Below are 16106 nucleotides of genomic sequence, written 5' to 3' on the forward strand. Positions count from 1 at the left end.
TAATTCCAAATCTTAGATAAAGGCAAGTTTGGGCTTGATTCTGTCGTTTAGTGACAAAACCTACCATTTCTTCATGTTCTTCTGGTCTTCCTTCATGGTTGCAACTAACGATGTAAGATTAGCTGAGTTTCTATACAAGACTGTGTCGAACTGAGACTAGATTTTAAAAGGTGATACTTAGGCAAAATCTTCTGCATTGTGCAAGGCAACAAGGCCCTTCATGTTCCAGAACTGAGTTGTAATTATAACTGTAGGCTCATATTTAAGTCAAATGATTCAGTATGAAGTACTTAAATTTTGAAGAGACTGTACATTGAGGTTCCATTACTCAGTCCTGCTCCCCTCTCCCCATTCCCCTACACAGAAGTGTTTTACAACCATTTTATTATTATTTTCCATTATGAGTCGTGCTTTTCTGGTCTCCTTTCCCTTTTCCTCTCATAACCCCTGAATGTATTGCTTTGTTCAGACATAAAAAACTGCAAGTATTATAATAAAATTGCTTAAAAGCATTGGAAAGAAGCACTGGAGCACAAAACTTTGAATTTCAGATCGTTAACCCAACACAAATAATTTAGTTCAAATTGGGAGGACTGTAACTCACTGTTCACCAGAGGGGCCTGCTGCTGATCCATATTTTACAGAATGTACATTTTTAATGAATAAGGAACAGCTTTCCATTTTGAAATGGAATGAAATACTGATTGTTCTGTAATTTAAAAAGAAAAAAAAAAGGAAATATCTCACTGCTCCTGGCTGCAATGACAGACTTGATTGCTCATCTTCCTCATAGGTCAGGTCTATTGTCTCATTTTTCCCCCTCCCCCAAAAAACATGATGCAACCTCTCATTTTTGCCTTCTCTTTCCTCTTAATCCCCCCTCTCCCGACCCCTTTTCCACTGGCACCATTCCAAGATTATTGCTCCTTCCCCCTGAACTGCCCACAGTTTCTCACAGTGCTCCCCAGTGGGGTGTTGCCACCACATCCACAGTGGTCGAATGGATTTTCCATCTCAACACCCAAAAGGGTCAACCACATCCTGGAATGCATCAGGCACAACGTCGTCAGCCAGCTGAGTGAGGGGGTTGTCCCGCTCGTCTCTGCACTGGTGCAGCCTCACCTCAAGCACTGTGTACTGTTTTGGGCACCACAACATAAGAGAGATATTAAGCCATTAGAGAGTGTCTGAAGGCAGGCAATAAAGATGGTGAAGGGCCTTGAGTGCAAGCTCTGTGAAGAGTGGCTGAGGGCACTTGGTCTGTTCAGCCTGGAGGAGACTGAGGGGAGACCTCATTGCATTTACAGCTTCCTCACAAGGGGAAGACAAGGGGTAGGCACTGATCTCTTCTCTCTGGTGACTCGTGACAGGACCCAAGGGAATGGCATGAAACTGAGTGGGTTTCATGGAAAAGGAAAAGGTTTTTCACCCAGAGGATGGCTGGGCACTGGAACAGGTTCCCCAGGGAATCGGTCACAGCACCAAGCCTTCCAGAGTTCAAGAAGTGTTTGGATGATACTCTTAGGCACATGTGTGGCTCTTAGGGCTGTCTGTGCAGGGCCAGAAGTTGGACTCAATGATCCCTGTGGGTCACTTTCAACTCAGGATATTCTATGATTCTATGATTTGGCCATCTGTGCTGGACACCTCTGCAATTTCACTCCCTGAATAGGGGCATTATTCAGAAACCAGGATGCCCTTCCATAAATCCATGTGCTCTTCTTTGCCCAGACCCCTTTAGGCAGGGCAGTCTAAAGAGATGATTTTTACCCTGGGGCTGGAACAAGTATGGTTTGTGCTGCGAGCTTCATCTGTCGTTGTGGGTTTATTTTGGTTTAAGGTAGCTACTCCACTGTTCTCAGATTGCCTTTCACTTTTATAAAGGGGGGTGTAGATTGATGGCATTGGCAAAACAACACAAAGAAAGGCACACTGCAGATGCCAGCTCCCTGCCTGGCCTGAAGAGAAACTTTCTCCTTTCACAAGCACCGTACAAATGCCCAGTCATCCATTCCATAGCAAGAATAAGGGAGAAATTATCCTAGCATTTGGCACACTGCCAGCATACTACAAAGATCCATATACTATACATAGTGGCACTGCACTTTGTATATTTTGATTCTAAAACGTTTCTGCGAGAGCCTCAGCTGGGTCTCTTTTATCAGTCATGGGCCCTTGCAAAAGGGCGGGGGAGGATTTAGAAGGCCGGTTAACAAGGAGGCTTCTCGCAGAAGAAAACCTTTCCAGGGGCTAAAACTAAATGAAACAAAACTCTAAGCTGCTACTCTGCCTCCCTCTAGCGAAGCGGCAGCACCCGGGAAGGGCTGTCACTGCCTCCTCCTGCCACACTTCTCTGCATTCATCCACTGACCACAGCTGGTTTTCTTTTCTTTTTTAGCCTCATTGCACACATTGCCATACTCTTCCTCAAAAACAAACGAACAAACAAACAAACCAAAGACCTGTAGAGCACACAAAACTTTTGTATGTGGGTTTTGCTCTGTTGTTCTTCTTACACTTTTCTTTCAGCTCACAGAAGGAGGGATGACTAAGCCTTTCCTGGTGATTGCAAAACTCCAGGTGTTTGAAAAAGAAAAATCCCTCCAGTTAGTTCTCCTAACAAAATGTAAGCAAGATGAATGAATTAAGAAATTCTGATGACAACATCTAGGCAGCTGTTATCATTCCTGTATTAAGTCTGACTAGTAAATGGGATATGGTTATTCCACTTTAAAGACTATCTTGGGGGATGTTTAGATCAGGTCTCTCTGTCAGCTGCATCTCAATTATTTTTGTGTTACAGAAAGTAGCAGTATGGAGTCCAACAGCCAATGTAATTGTTTACTTCCTCCTGACATGATCTTCTAGTGAAACAGCATGTCAAAAATAGTTATTCGCATTACATGTTATAAGCCTTCTCTTTGAAATGCAGACAGTGTATGTATATGGTCATGCAGCACCCTAAAACAGACTATTGTAGTCCTAGTGGTTTAAAGCCAGTTACTTTAAAATTAATTTAAAGCTTCATATCTGACTAGCAAGTACAGCATATGACATGTTTTCCATCCTGCACCAATAAAACACTCATTATAATCTCCAGGTCCATATTCTTTTCTGACTGCAAAGTCAAAAGCAGAATCTAACTCCTCACATTTGGTTAATGTTCTTGCTGAAGCAGGAAAGTAAGAAGCCAACTTGCAAACTCCACAGCTGCTGCACGGCCCAGACACCTATTTTAGGCTGATCCTTCCTTCATGCAGTGAGTTGCCAATTGTTCACTCTAAGGGTCAGTCACATTTCAACACTGAGGAAATTTGGTTCCATCTTTACATCCTACAAAAGAGCAGTATTTTTCTAAGACAATAATTTGAAATCAAGAGGGAACACTTAGCCACTTCCACAAGGTGGTCTCTCTCTCTCCCATCCAATGTGTGATTAACATACAGCAGGTGAGAAAGTGAGTCCCAAGAGGGTGATTGAGAAGACTAATGCTACCTTTACATTATGGTAACCTGTAGCAAGAATCCATTCAATCCTGGGAATTTGTCGAGCCTTTTCAATTGTACATTTATTCAGCTACAGATTGATTTAAAAATATGTTATCTGGATCTTTTGAGGACAAGTGGTGCTTCTAATCAGTTCCCCCCCAAAATTAGATACTGTTTACACACTACAACCGCAAACATCCTAGACTTCTGGAGATTTGCATTCTACATATCTCTGTTGTGTTTTTTCTTCTGGTACTGTTACGGCATTGTAGAAGCAGAAGATTCAACTGCCCACATTAGTGATCTTTTTCTTTTTTTTACTGTTTCTTTCTGCTTTGTGTATGTCTGATATGGACTAGATTTGTTAGAAATATGCTCAGTTATTGGTGTTACCAGTTTGCTCTGCTGCAGAGTGCTCTGCAAGAATGTACATTTTAGAGAGAAAAAGGAAATCAATTACTTCCTTGCAGTCTGTACAGTTTTCAGATATCTTCTACCTGACATCCTATTCAATATCCCACAGGAGACAAGAAACTGGGTAAAGAATCTGTGAAAATAATGTTACTAATTGCAATACTACATGTTACATATATTGTGTTTGCATAATATGTATACAGAGAGAGTTTTAAATACATATAACTCCTTGGCTCCTCTTTCTTCCAGAACCCCAGCATGGCAGCAGATTCCTGCAGATGGTTTTGCCAATGTCATAGTAGGACTTGGAGCAAGCTCAAAACCCTAGTATGAGGCAGCATCTGCCCCAGGCAAAGGACACAAATTTAAATAAAAATCCCAAAGATGCAAAACGGTGCTACTTGGATTTCCAAATTGTGTCAATAGACAAGGTCATGAGTCAAGTCAGGTGAGACCTGCAGAAAATTCAACCAGCTGTAGTGGTATTTTGGACAGTGTTTGAAAGGAGACAGAAAATCAGTAGTTCATTACCTGAGTTTCAAATTTCAGCTTCTAAAAGTGTCAACTTTCTGGGGGTTGTGACACTTGCCTAATAAACACTGTGTCTCACTTTTCCATTCTGGGGCATTGGGTTAGCTCTGACTCACAAGAAAAAAATCCTCCTATTAGGTAATGAACGTCGTGCCTGCAACTCTCAGCACCTCTTAGTTCCGAGAAAAATGTCTCCTTAAGAGCTATATTATTTATTTCAGCAACCATCAGCAGAATAGACAGGACAGTGGGTTTCACATGTAATATATCTGAGCTGATTGCTTTTATGTCTGTGGCTAATTAGGAAACCTGGAAACCTCCGATACTAATCTATTAACCTCGAGAGAAAATCACTGCAGGAGAAGACATTACAGTAATGAAACCCCCTTTTTATACAACAGTGATTGCTGATGGGTATGGACAGCAGTCAGACCAATGCTGCTGGTCTCCCTCTGCCTCGTGCAGGTAAACGCACAGAATCGCAGACGGAAACCTTACCCATCTCTTTTTCAGGAGCAACTGGCTTAATTGTTTGGCCGGCAGATGGAACCCTCCTACTTCTTATTCTCCTACAGCTTCACTCGAAATTAAGAGAAAGGCAGCCCCAGTCCTTTTGTCGGCTCGGCTTTCCCGGTGGGGCAGCCCAGGCTTCCCAGTGCCCTGCTCGCTCTCCTCATCTCTGCTTTCACTGTCACTGCCACCAGGAGTATATGACCTTTCCAAAAAAAGGGGAGATAAACTTGCTTCCTGTGGGCTGCGTTTCACTGCCTGACCACAAATGAAACTCCGAAATACTATGAAAACAGAACATGCCTTTAAGCTTTTCTGACAAATGTATGTTAGTTTTCCCCCACAAGGGGGCCTACAAGAAAGCTGGTATGGGACTTTTAGGGTGAAGGGGTAATGGCTTTAAACTGAAAGAGGATAGGTTTAGATTAGTTATAACGAAGAGATTCAAAGGAGTATTTGGTCAAAGAGCTCTAGGACACCAGTTAAAGCTTTAGCCTTCAAAGACTGAGAAATCAACACCTTTCACACAGAGATCCTTATTTAAGCACAGCTTTAGACTACTAGTTTTTCAATATTGTTTCTTTACTAATACTTTGTTTTCTTACTCTCTTTTTCCATGTTTCACACAGAAATTGACTCACTTTTCTCCCTTCGAACATATCACATTATCAGAATATTCATTCTCTTTGTCACTATAAAAATATTTGATTGGTTAATATAAAGTAATTATCAGTTCTTTCCCCTGCTGATTTCACCTGTCAATTAGTTGCTAATTGTTACCTCCATTGAGCCCTGTCTTTAGTCAAAGTGAATTATTTTTCTTATTTTAAAAGTTTAATACAAATCAGTCTCACCTCTGGAGTTATTCTAACCATGTGTAACCAGCAAGGCCTAGAGCAGTAGTCATGAGTGAAGAATGCTGCTGCTTCTCAGCAGTTGATATATGTCCTCACATCCCCCCTGTTCCCTCCATCCAGCTGGAAGTTCTACCAGCCTTTTCTTCTTAAGCGATATTGCATTGCAAATGTTTATCTCTACATCCTCTTTGCTTTTAGCACTACTGCTTCAGAGATTTTTCCTTGCCATTGACATATGTGTCAGCTTATTTTTTCTCCAGATGGATTAGCTTCATGTTTCCAAGTTCAGCATCACTCCTTCCCCAAGAATACTTGCAATCACTCGCTAGTCTCCTTTCTGTGAACCTTTATCACTCCTAAGGGCTTCACTGTTTAACACTCCTACTCCTCTTTTTAGGTTTAACTTTCTTCTCTGAGACAGATTTGTCTTTTCCTGTCTTGCCTCAAAAGAACAGACATGAGAGACACAAGAATGAGAGACACAAGTTTTAAGATCTCCTGGAATTTTTGCTTCATTAGCCATTCTTCTTCATGAGCTAATAGTTTATTTTCATATATTAAAGTTCCAGTTGCCTCCACAACTACACTAAACACATACAGAATATAAATGTATTTTACATAGTCTTATATCAAAATTCTCATTTTATCCTTAAATATTTAGCTTACTACGGTTTTTTTTCTACTTTGTCACTGCAAATTACTTTATGTTTTATTATAGTAGGCTATTGTTTATACCTTGAAAAAACGTATTTATATTTTCTCCTAAACCAAACAGAATAGACAGCACACCTACTGTCATACTACTGGGTTGTCATACTACTCTGACAATCTTCCCTTTTTTTATGTCCCCAACTTCTTAAAAAACTTTGAAATCTGAAGGAATAATGCTATATGTTCATCATTTGGTGAGGAAAGGGTTACAGATGAGATTTTTATCTTCCAATCTCTGTTGTCTTCTGACTGACCAATGGCTGGACCTAAATTCCCACTGTATTTCAAGAGAGACTCTTAGGAAACTCATGTTAACAATATTACTCAAGTGAAAAAGTATTTTTTGTGGAAAAATGTACATTCATGTTTATATATTCAATGAAATGTGATGTGTATTCCATGAAAAAAATATATTCAACACATGTAAGAGCTGTATCATCATTCATTTGAAATTATTAAATTCTGGCGAGCTAGAAATTCTCCACTATCCTCTACTCCAAATGACTTCAAGTCTCTGAGCATGATCATAGCCAGGTCTCCTGCCTTCTTGGCTTCCAGATGTTTGTTGATGCAACCAGCTCTGACCCTCTATCTATTTTATTTCTTTTGGTATTTCTGTGAATTTGCAACTTCTAGAATGTCTCTAACTGGCAGCATGAGAAATGGGAAACCTGTATTTGTTCATATAACAAGCCTAGCACAAGTGGCAGCATCAGTGCTGCTCTGATGCTGCCTCTGTTACAGAAAGAACAGATCTGGTGCCCCCCTCTTCTATGACAACACATAAATCATCTCACCTCGACAGGGAGATGCACCATGTAAACAAACAAAAACAGAGCCCACTATTACAACAGAAAATATATATCCTTAGAATGTGTCAATAAATAATGATGTCTCTGCTTGAAGGTGAAATCACTTACCAGAGAAAGGGAAAGCCTCACATGACAGACGGCAGGCACATAATTTTGGTTATGAGCACAAGAATAAGATACACTGCAAGAAGTAATACATTAATTTGTAATATGTCATTTCTGTTGTGGTAACTGCTTGTGTTTACCACAAGATAATGGAGATGCAGCTTATTCTTAATGAAACTAAGATAAAGCTGCCCAGTGTTTACAAATGAAGCTGGATATGTCAACAGGCAATAGCAATAGAATAGCCAATGGCAAATCCACTCCCTCCTGAATGTGGTGGCCATGGTTGTAAAGATCTTCTGAGTATGTACAAAGTCCTTGAGGATTACGATGCATGAGAGTCTAACTGGAGATAAGTGCCCATCTTCAATAGCCAGTTCTGGATATAGTTTTGCTCTGAGGTCAGTGAAGATTTAGCCTGAGAGCATCAGCTTATACATAGCAGCCACACAATGTTTGCAAGAAGTCAATACCTTCTCCCTGTGCTAGGTCTGAATTTTGAATTGGAAGCAAAACAATTTTTCCCAGATTGTCCCTTGTTTTTCACTAGTTTATTTTGGCATAAACAATTGTTTTCTGTGATTAGGTTTGGAGGCAGGGACAATGTAAACAGTGTTGTTCTGTCTTTTTTCCTTTTCTACCTGTGAATATAGAATATATTTGGTGAGATCCAAAACCATTATTCACGGAGGCGATGAAAGGCTGGATTTATAGTTAGTAAAGTTAGATATCTCACTGAGGCACTTTTGCACAGCAACCAAGAGCTCTGGGCACCTTCAGAACAACTGCACAAACACTAGCAGTGTTGATGGTTCCTGCTCAGTCCTAGAAGAAAGCTGATCTACTTTCTATGGTGTGTTTTCACACATATTTATGACCTCCCAATGAAGATTTTGTCCTGGAGCGAAATAAGCCTCAGAAATAGAAATCATTCCTATTACGGCCATTCCCAAGAACGCCCACTCCCAGAAGTGGACATCTGAGCAGGTTGATACCTGCTGGCGGCTGGGCCCACAGCTGCAGCGACATGCAGGACTCTTGAGAAGAGCTGGGTTGCAGCTGCATAAGACATCAATGTTTTCCAGCTTGGAAGCACATTTAACACAGTGAGGACTAGAGAAGGAAATATAGGTCTGAGGGAGATGGTAACCTCTTCAGATTGTAAACTTTCAGGCGTGGACAGTCTGGTTGTGCTTTTACAGTGCTGTTGCTGCCATGAACCTTGCCCAGTGCCTGACACTGAATAAACAAAAGGATTGTGCTGATGACCTTGTGAGGTTGACCTGTTGAAGTCATCAGACTCACCAGACATTTTTATTACCTCCAATGCAGATTAATAAAAGGATACTTGTAATTTAGAAACTTCACTTCACTAACTAGGTTGCGTGCACTATCCATAATGGTAATCATGTTCTAAGCTTCATAACAAGAGGCCACAAATTTGTTGCATGTTTCTATTTAAAAATTAGCATGATAGAAGTGCAACAAGACCTGCCTATCTGAAAAACCCTACAATTTTTATATATGTCACAATCTTGGTCTTTCCAATAGTCTCCTTTATTGTTCCCATAAGAAAGATACAATACAGCATGTCTGTATGATCTTCTTATCCTGATACTAGAGGGGATAAAGGGCTTAAAAACCTGGTTCTATTTTTTTACAGTCTTCTTCTAAATAAAAGGCCTGAGGAAGAAGTAAACACTATATTTCTCTACTCTGTGCTCTTTGCTCTCCTTGAATGAGCCAAGGAATAGAAGCCATGTCAGCGTATCTCTGATCTCTAGTAAGAGAACTAAAGACTGACCTTGCCGTCCATGCCTCCTTTCACCCAGCTGGGGAAAGGAAGCCAAATGCTGAGGAGAGTGGCAAGTGTTTTGTTTCCCCACCAGCTCTGTTGGAGGTTGTCACTGTGTGACACTGCAAGAACAGCTCCCCTTCCCTGAGCTGTGGGTGCTGCTTGGTGAGTAATTATCTTCTCTAATTCCAGGATTTTCACACTTCAGCAGATATTGTACACTTGACTGTAACCTTTACTAGTCTCAAATGGCTCTTCTCACATGAAACATCTGGAATCACAGTATCTTTAAATTGCTTCTTTCTTCCTCTACTCCTAGAGGAGTTTGAGATGCAGATGGATGTAGCTTTGCTTTGTGTTCCTCAGTAAGGGACCCACTGTGACCCCTGGCTCAATTCTATAGATGCATAGATAACCTCTGCAGACATCATCCTGCAACAGCACTTCCAAATAATAGAGTACACAAAACCCCTTCCAACCTGTTGGACTCACGGAAATCTTTGGGTCCAGAATGCAAGCCAGAAGCAGGATGAAAGGATCTGTGATAGCATATCTTCTTGCATCTGCTTGCCTCCAGTGCCTCCAGTATCTCACTGCTTCACCATGCAAGACCTTACCTGCAAGTATTTGTGGCAAATCCAATAGAATTATCTCAGATAATGTGTGGAAATATAGTAATTTGCAACCACAGTATAACTCCCCAAAAGTATGCCTGAAACACAGAAATATTTTTAAATAAAATGGACAGACATAAAAGTAATTATAGCAGTACTACCCTTTCACCCTTCCTCTGCTTTAACTAAATTTCACTACCTCAAAGTCAACATCAAATGACTTATTACTCAGTTCTGTTACTGCAGGAGACTGGCATTTCTAAAATACTGAAAAATCAATGCTCTATTTTAAAAACACCACAACATCAGGATTCTTGAGCCAAAACTTGGCTCTTTGTCATGTATAAAATACCTAATAGATTGGACAACAGGGTATTTTTTCAGGAAAACTTTTTGTAAGAAACATGAACAAATGAATCATTCTGCAAGGCAAAATGTCATTGACTGATTAGACAGACAAAGCCAGGCTGGATGGGGCTTTGAGCAACCTGTTCTAATGGTGTCACAACCCATGGCAGGGGGATTGGAACTAGATAATCTTTACAGTCCCTTCCAACACAAACCATTCCATGCTTCTAGGCTTCTATCTGTAGGAAAAAAAAATTAAAATAACTTTACCTTCCTGTGTGAAATAAAAGCTGAAGAAAACACCAGGTATCTACAAGAAAACTTTTTTCCAGAAATTTTGGGATTTGTCAAAGTAGCTGAATTATCCCAGTGGAGTCTGGAAGCTACCTACATTCACTGAGCTGGGAACTAATCACAACTCTCTTAGCAGCTTCCCACCTCCATTAATATAAAACAGATACACAATCAGATCCAGTGTCACACACTAACTACTTGTGCTTCTCACAATCTCCAAGGTCTGAAACTCCATTAGGAATTCATTTTATGATACTGAGATACTAATTCTCACCTATGATGAGCACTGCATGTCCCCAACAGAAAAGCAGCAAGGATTTTTGGGGAGATGAGATCACACCTATTAACAGGCAGGCAGGTCCTTAATGGGATGCCAGTAAATAAAGTATCTCGGCAGCCTATTCAGGGAAGCAGGTGGTAGAAAGTGATGAGGAACTCTTCTGTTTGAGGCAATGGCAGGTTAAATGAGGCAGAGGCATTTAAGGCAGACAAAATGAGGGCAGAGGGAAGCTGTCCTGCCTGGGACAGGAAATTAAAATTGGGAGCATATGGCTGTAGGGGCACAGGGAAGGAGTGACAGGTGGGTAGGGAAGTCAGCCTCCCAACAAACTCTGCTCTGTGCCTCCATTCCTGTGCTGCCGGGTAGAGCTTTCCCTGACAATTCCTATTACCACCAGGTGATTTATAGTCATCTCTCTCTCAAATGAACCAAAACAAGTCTCTTCTGATAGACTGTGTTCTGCAATGCATGAGGGTTTGCAATACAGCTGCTATGTGTTATCCCACACAGCAAATGTGGGAATATTTATATGTTTTTTTAATAAGACAAATATATTTCCCCAGATGCCCTTGACTGAACATATTGCTAATGGGAGCATATTCAGCTTTTCAGAATAAAATGCCTTTAGAAAAAAGAGAAAATATTAAAAATCTGAAGAATCAAAAGCGATTTTTTAAAAGTAAAACAAGATTTCATCTGCATTTATGATTTTTATTTCTCAGAACTACTCTAAAATCTACATTACAATATTTCTTATTAGCTCCTTCTTCTTAAAATGTCATTACCCAGAGGGGATGGGTCACATTAGCTGGGTAGGTTTAGCACAGCAATGGAAAGCAAGCAATGCCATACTGTATGAGCAGGAATTCTGTATGCTAATGGTTGAATATCAGCCCTTCTAATGAACAGAAAACTAAGTCAAATATTTAACAAAACAAGTTCTAACACTCAGGTGTTGGATGAAAACTTTGCTCTATTTATTTCAAAGATTATATGAGTATGCTACTTAAATTTTCAGAAGACCACTTCCAGTTGTACAGCTTGTTTACTTAGAAGTGTTAACAGATGCCAGGAAGTCAGACCATTTATTGTGAGATGCATCTCCTTATATTTCTTATATTGGAATTATAATTATTCCTGGATATATAACTTGATACATGTTCCTATTGATTCTCAGTCCCCCTGAAATGAAGGAAGCATATTTCATCATGAAGAATAAGATATCTCAAAGAATTTGAGAATCACCAAGTATGTCTTAAACACTTTAGATCAAATGCTTTCTTGACAGTCCATTTAAGAAATGAGCCTCTTTCATATTTCAGTGTGATCGAACAATTATAACTTGTCAATTTTTTCATGATCCACAGTTACTTGAGCCTTCCTGACATAATCTCCAGGTAAGATTTTTTTTTTGTTTGTTTGTTTTATTATTATTTTGTAATGTGTGTTCTCAACATGCAGACTACTTCTCCCATGGTTCACAACTCTGCTTTACCACAGAATTAAATCTAAAGGACATATGTTTTTTTCTCTTGTGCTCAGCCCACTAAACCATTCTTCCATGATTTTTTATTTTAGTGAAATGAGACTACTCCTACTTAACTTCTTGTGAGATCTGTAATACTTTCAAGGCCTAGAGAGTATATCTAGAATAAAAACATCTAGCTACTAAATATAAAATAGCAGCTTTTTTGAAATGTATGTATGTGCTACTAAAAAACATCCTTCTCAAGCATTTAATAGAAAGTGCAGCAAATACCCATGTATGGCACTTTACGGCTCTTAACAAATACTTTTAAATAGAAAAAAACTTTAAAATTCTCAGGTTTCACGGTAACGTTCTTTTAATTAACTTCTCTACTGAGCTATCTTGCAATAACTTCTATGCTTCACTGAAAACAATGGGAAAATTGACACTGAATTTAGTAGAGAAACTACATCTTTCCTTGCTTTTTAGCGTATATACTGAGAAACACAAAATATATTTAAAAAAGGAGAAAAAAAGAAAGACAATTATAAACCAATATCTATAAAGCAAGTTATATAGATATTCAATACAGCTGCAAAAGGAAAATCACCATTCAAACAAATATTAAAACAAGACTACAGACTGGAATACTGAAGTAATTCACCTGATATACTCAGCTCTGAAGATAGTAACCTTACTGGAGGACTTCATTTTGGTTTAGGCACAAAACTGTGAGGAATATAAAGGTCAGGTTGGGTGGGGCCTTGAGCAGCCTGGTCTCGTGGAAGGTGTCCCTACCCATGGCAGGGGCATTGGAAATAGAGGATCTATAAGGTCCCTTTCAACCCAGACCATTCTATGGTTCTATGAATTTTTAAACTTATGGATGCCAGGAACTCAATATCAAAGAGCATTTTTTTAAGATTTCCTAATCAATACGGTGATCAGCTGCTATTAAATTTTACCAGATCTATGTATTAAATATCCTCTGAAAAAAAAAACAGATCTAAGAGGTATTTAAACATATTTGAAGAGATTTTTTTTTAAATTTTTTTGTTGTTGTTAAGAGAAATTCCTGCTAATTTAGAAGCTAAAGGCCAAACCAGAATAGAAAACAGTTTAAATGGCATCTTGGAGTGCCTTCTTGTAAATATTCCTTTACAAATAAGAATACACTGTACACTTTGTATGCTTTCTTTCACTGTGGGGTGCTTGCTCCTGATACCTTCACCACATGCTGCAGGAAAGTTTGTATTTCCAAGTCTATGTTCATATCTTGAACAGAAAAAGGTTTTCAACTCCGTACTTTGTTTTCATATCTTCACAATCACTAAACTGAGTACAAAGAACCCAAACTTCAGGTAATGTACATCAACAAAGTACCGTGATTGTCATGGAAGCATGGTAATTCAGAGCAGTGGAAGATCTAGTCTTAAACTAATTGAACGGGGAAAAAGGGGTCTGCTGAGATTTAAAAATGTTGCACAGAGGAATAGGGTTACTGATTTTGTTTAGTATCTTAGTATTTTATAGCTATGAATGAAAGTCCTTCTATAAACAAATCTATTTGATATGAATTATGTCATGATTAATATCTCCACTACAAATTTATTTGCATCTCATATTTTGAGAGTGATGATCATTTGTGTTACTGCCACAGTCTCTGTTTGCTCAACTGATAGCTTTGTTGTTGTTTTTCTATCTGCTCATCTATACAAGTGAAATGATCTTGTCCTTTTCTCTTTCCTGCCTGTTTTCTCAGATCATTTAACAATGAGCTACACTTTCCATTGTAGCCCTTCGTGATGAAAAGGGGGAAAAAGTATGGGGGGAGGGACAGAGCACTGAAGTCAGTGTCAGATTCATACAAAGTGATTTCCTTGCTGACAGCAACTTTGCTTTCCAAAAATCTTTTTCTTTTCAAAAATTGTTGTGTTTGAGGTTACACGCATTTCATTTTTTTCCATGGGGTCATACTTCAATGGTTCAGTACCAAAATCTAGTTTTATTTGAATCTGGAAATGCTGAGATTGTTTCTCTTTGGAATAAAAAAATAAATAAAGATAAAGCAAACCGAATTTTTATTACCATTAAAATTAATTAAAAGGTACCATTAAAAGGCACAGAAAGTTACAAAAATTTTTTAAAAAATCATTTAATTCCCTCTTTTTTGACTCTTTTAAAAATATTATTTACAATTGTAAATTGTTTGCAATAGACTTTAGCAAGGGCCCTCTTGAACTCTGCTACTGGGTGTGTGCTGGATTGTAGTCCAGACCACATCCCTGCTCAGGCAGCACTCATCATTTGGTATCACCTCAAGATACCACAGGTTGGGATGCTGGGCTCAGTGGTTGCTGTTGACCCCTCCTACTAATGGAAAAAGTGGGTAAAGGATTGGCATGTACATGACACCAACTATCAAGGCATGTTATGTCTGCTTTTTATCTAGCCTAATAGCATATGGGAGTTAAGCCAGAACTAAAGCAGAAGTATGCCTGTCTGAGGAGAGATTCCTTCCCTTCAGCATGCCCCACGATGGCACTCATGCATTGGCCCTGACCCAAGGGAGCTTTCATGCTCACCATCTGATATGTAAGGCATGAGCCCCAGAGGCTTAAACAAATAATAAGTATCCAGTGATAACATATTAGTCTGTAAATTATCTACAGAGGGGAGAGGAGGAGAGAGGAGGGGAGGGGAGGACCTGCTCCATGATCCTTGATGTCCTGAGGTGGGTCTAAATTCTGTTGCAAGAACTGCAGAAGTGCTCTAGGAGACTGGAAATGCCACAACGACTTCCTTATGATGAGGAATACTTTTCAGTATTAAATGTGAAATTTATTACTAGATCAAGTGGAACAGTGTTTTTTCTCCATTTGCAAAAAAAAAGGAAATAAATTTTAAAAAATTCATGTTTCTTGTACTTTGTGCCATTATCAAATTTCCGGTTTCAAGATTACCATAGATATGAGTAAATTGTCTACCACTCTGGCACTATAAATGAGTATTCCTTACTACAGCAACATGGCAAAATCTACTCATTGCAACACAAGATATAATCCTTTCTACACCTATAAATTTTTTTGTTTACCTAGAAAGATTTTGGTAGTGGGTGGACAACCAAAATCTGATGACATCAGAGAAGCTGATGATTACATCAGAGAAATTGCCCTCTGAAAATTATAGCAATTACATGGCCTCCTTTCTGGCATACCAAGAGTTCAGAAAACAGCTTTGACCTCTTGAATCTCATCGTGATTTACTGAGATAATTTTTCATTCACTCCATAATTTGGATGGAGAGGCACTGAGAGGGGATGAAAAGAAGTCCATACCACATAACTCTGGCAGTAAGTGAAGATGCCTATAGAAAGAGCTTAAAAATGTAAAATTTCCCAGCAGAGTAAGGAAGGCAGACAGATCTCAGTAGATGCTCCAGTTCCAGTCCAGTCTCTCTTCCTTGGCTACACACATAGTCTAGGGAAAAATCAACTTTTGGCTCAAGTAGCTCTATCAGATGCCTAAAATTGGATAGACTATTTTCAGCTTTTACCTCCAGTCTTTATCAGTCATCCACCACATTAGATGAGTTTAGAGTATCTTTCCTATTTCCTGAAGCAGAACTGTTTCTTCAGCTATCTGCAGACCCAAGAGGACAATACTGCATTAATTTTTTTCTGCATTTGATTTCCATTGGACTGATAGGAAGAAGAGATTTCATTCAAGGCAGACCCCAAATACAGAAGAGGGAGTTTTGGATACTTTTCCTTTAATCACCTGATCCTGTAATGTAAACTTTATCTCCATCTTTTCACTCTGCTTTTCTGTATCAATACCTAAATAAAAAACAATTTTAAAAAGGCAGTTGAATTGAAAC

Source organism: Pseudopipra pipra, chromosome 2, assembly GCF_036250125.1.
Source record: "Pseudopipra pipra isolate bDixPip1 chromosome 2, bDixPip1.hap1, whole genome shotgun sequence".
In the NCBI taxonomy this organism is placed as follows: Eukaryota; Metazoa; Chordata; class Aves; order Passeriformes; family Pipridae; genus Pseudopipra; species Pseudopipra pipra.